The sequence below is a fragment of the Apium graveolens genome, chromosome 5, assembly GCF_009905375.1.
Source record: "Apium graveolens cultivar Ventura chromosome 5, ASM990537v1, whole genome shotgun sequence".
NCBI classification, from domain to species: Eukaryota; Viridiplantae; Streptophyta; class Magnoliopsida; order Apiales; family Apiaceae; genus Apium; species Apium graveolens.
In genome coordinates this window covers 301,814,090-301,817,146 of record NC_133651.1, presented here as the reverse complement: position 1 = coordinate 301,817,146, position 3,057 = coordinate 301,814,090, and the positions used below count along the sequence as shown (strand labels likewise).

General features: G+C 33.9%; 1 long non-coding RNA gene across 1 annotated transcript; it reads right to left on the bottom strand.

The window, feature by feature from the left end:
* Window positions 1–680: 680 nt before the first annotated feature.
* Window positions 681–2,274, bottom strand: LOC141724178 (uncharacterized). The gene is made up of 4 exons (XR_012576522.1): window positions 2,169–2,274; window positions 1,991–2,074; window positions 952–998; window positions 681–795 (listed from the first exon to the last, which is right to left on the bottom strand). It is a non-coding gene; the product is annotated as an uncharacterized LOC141724178 (long non-coding RNA).
* Between the last annotated feature and the right edge of the window lie 783 nt (window positions 2,275–3,057).

The window sequence follows — 3,057 nt, the reverse complement described above, 5'->3', positions numbered from 1 at the left end:
AACAAAATAAACAATTCAAACCACCAAACTTCAAATCAGTTTTCACAAACCCTCCACCAAATACTACTTCGGTTTACACACAATTCACCATCAACTCCACGTACTCCAAAAATCATTTACTTAGTCTATAGTCTAAGACGACAAATAAACATCTGAAATCAATAAAACTTGATACTAGTATGCAAAAATGATATGTAAAAAGATCAACATCTGAAATCTAAAGGTCACCGCCTCTAGTAACTAGTAACTGGTGTGAGATTAAACCACAGTCGACAAAGCACACCTTCCTTGTATGCATTTAAGTTCTGGCTCCAGCCTACACTTGCTGTACTCAAAGGTCTCCTGGAGTTCATATAGTTTTCCCTTTCAAGTAGCATTGCTTCCAACTGCCATTACTGAATCAAGGGCATGTTAGAATTTTGACAAAGGCACATTTAGCAAATAAAATATAATTTTTTAATAAAAATTAGGCATCTCTTCATCATTTAAAACATCTATATACAATCTTAATAATGTAGAAGATTCCTCAGAAGATAAGGTTATGCAACAAGAACACTGAAAATGAGATAGTCATTTCATGCAGACGTTGACCTGCCAGAAACTATAGTCAATATATCTATTCCAACACCAAAACAAATATATAAATAGTATTATTGGCATAAGAAATCAAACAATATTGAGGCAGCTGGATTATGGCCGTGCACTTGGATGCATTGCAGAAGAGGAGAGAAATTAAAAGTTTATATTGTTTGGTTGCAGATACAATTACACGTTGCATTTTGTTGAAGCGATTTTCTGAAAAAGAATTAGAACGCTCAGTCAGCAGAGGCGTTAAGCTTTTGGTACCGAGCTCCTAAGGTAGAGAAACGTAGTAGAGCAATGAACCTGTAGCTAAAACTACATTTCCAAAGCAGAATCTCACTGGAAAAGTAACTAAAAGAGATATCTTACTGTGCATTTTTTTACAAGCCAGTCAGCACGACCACCATTTAAAGTACCTGCAGAATGAGCATTTGGTGCATTATTAGCCAAGAGGACAAAGCTACAAAGAAAAGATAAACGTTTAAACTACTAACACAAACACTAAAGTTGACTGTTGACTCAATTATACACAAATTATATACTGTACTCTATTTCACTTCCCTGATTTTCAACATTATAAGTTAGCAAACTTAGCTAAAATGTACTTCTCACAACTTTTCCTAATTTAAATAAGAAAATTAAACAGTGAGCATTATGTTTGAAATGCATAAAGAATAATCCTCAACAAGCTGTCCTTCTCATTTGTATACTAAAGTAACAAAAGAAGATACAAGAATACACTAAACATAACTAATAGCATCTGACATACGGATTGATGAAATGGAATACATTCTATCATGTTTTTCACTGCAGTCTGATATTTCCTTCACTTTCACCTATGCTCTTCTTCACAAGTTTTCATCTTATTCCATTCAATGCAACTAAACACAACTTAAATCACCAAACAATCCTCAACAGCGATCTACATCGATTCAATGGCAATTAACCGGAACCAACATCAAAAACCTCAAAATCAACACATTAACAGATACAACTCTATTAAATAACCCAGATACAAAACTGTGACCATATCAGTAAGGCTAATACGTCTCTGAGATGAAAGTACCTGGAAAACAACTAAAGTCGTACCTCATGCCCGATCAAACGGAGACGAATAAACAACATTAAACCTAACACCCCGTGATTTCAAAAAAGAAGACAACGCCCTGGCCTGTCTCTTCCCCGTAGGGGTCAACGCAGCCTCAGGACGTAGTTAGTGGCATATTAGGTGTCTCAGGTTCCTAAATAATTATTCCTTGAACGTAGTACAAAGAATCATTCCAACTTCATAGTAGCATTTTTAAAATCCATAAAAAATCCACAAAAGATGATAAAACAAATTATTCATTTGATAGTAACTAAACTAGAGGGAGAGAGAGAGAGAGAGAGAGAGAGGAGTAGTACATACATACACACACAAAATTGAAGCGAAGTAGTAACTTAAGGTAGAATAACATGCTAAACCCAAGTTGATTCGACCCCAAAATTAGCACTGAAACAAAGAGAAAAAACCAAATTAGCTTTGGAACAAAGAGAATTAAACAAAAAAGAACAAAAAAATAAAAAACCCCAATTCGAATATATACCCTAGTTTCGTATGAAGCTTGAATCGGTTCAAGCAATCCTCATCTCCATCGATCTATAAAAGTTTAGCTCTAAATTGAAAGTATAGCTTTAATTTACTATTCAATTGAAAGTAAAGCTGAGAGAGAGGGTGAGAGTTGCGAGCAGAGAGAAAGAGAGCGACTGAGAGATATATATCTAGAGAAGATGGGTGGAGTTATGTTTTGATTGAGTGAATTTTGACTTGATTAAAATATTAATCCGCTGGTCTAAAATTGCCCGGTTATCTAAAAGTCAAATTACCGCTTGTCCAAATATTTTGAGCCTGTTTTAGCCGCCTGATTGACAGCCCAACGAAATAGTTAATAGTATTGCTAAATTTACTTTATTTTTATTTTTTAAATAAACTTATAATAACAAATAGTGTTAAAAAATTTATTAATAAAAAATATCAGTTACTTTATATAGTTTATAAACTTAAAAAACGATTTTATTTTATCAAAATTTGCTAATTTTAATATTTTTGCTGATTATATTATCAAAATTAATTAATTTTGAAGTCAAATAATTAAATATATTTTGTTTTTTGTAAAATTTTACTTTTTCTCTATTAATACTCTATTGTAACATAAGTTTCCAAATGTTACCATACATAACACTTTATATCTATAGTAACATGTTATAAAAGCTATGATAACATCAAAAGTACTAGGTTGCGGTAGGCTAAGATGAGCATAGCTAATGTAACATAAATTTGTAACACGCGTGATCAAATCATTGCGATAGACCATCTATGGCGTAGTGCCATGATCTTCGTGGTACCCGCAATGCTTGTCCCGGGCCCTGTTCCCGGGGGGTGCCAACAGCGGCTTCGGGGGGTAGTAAAAGGGCTTTCCCTTGACTTCTCTCAAG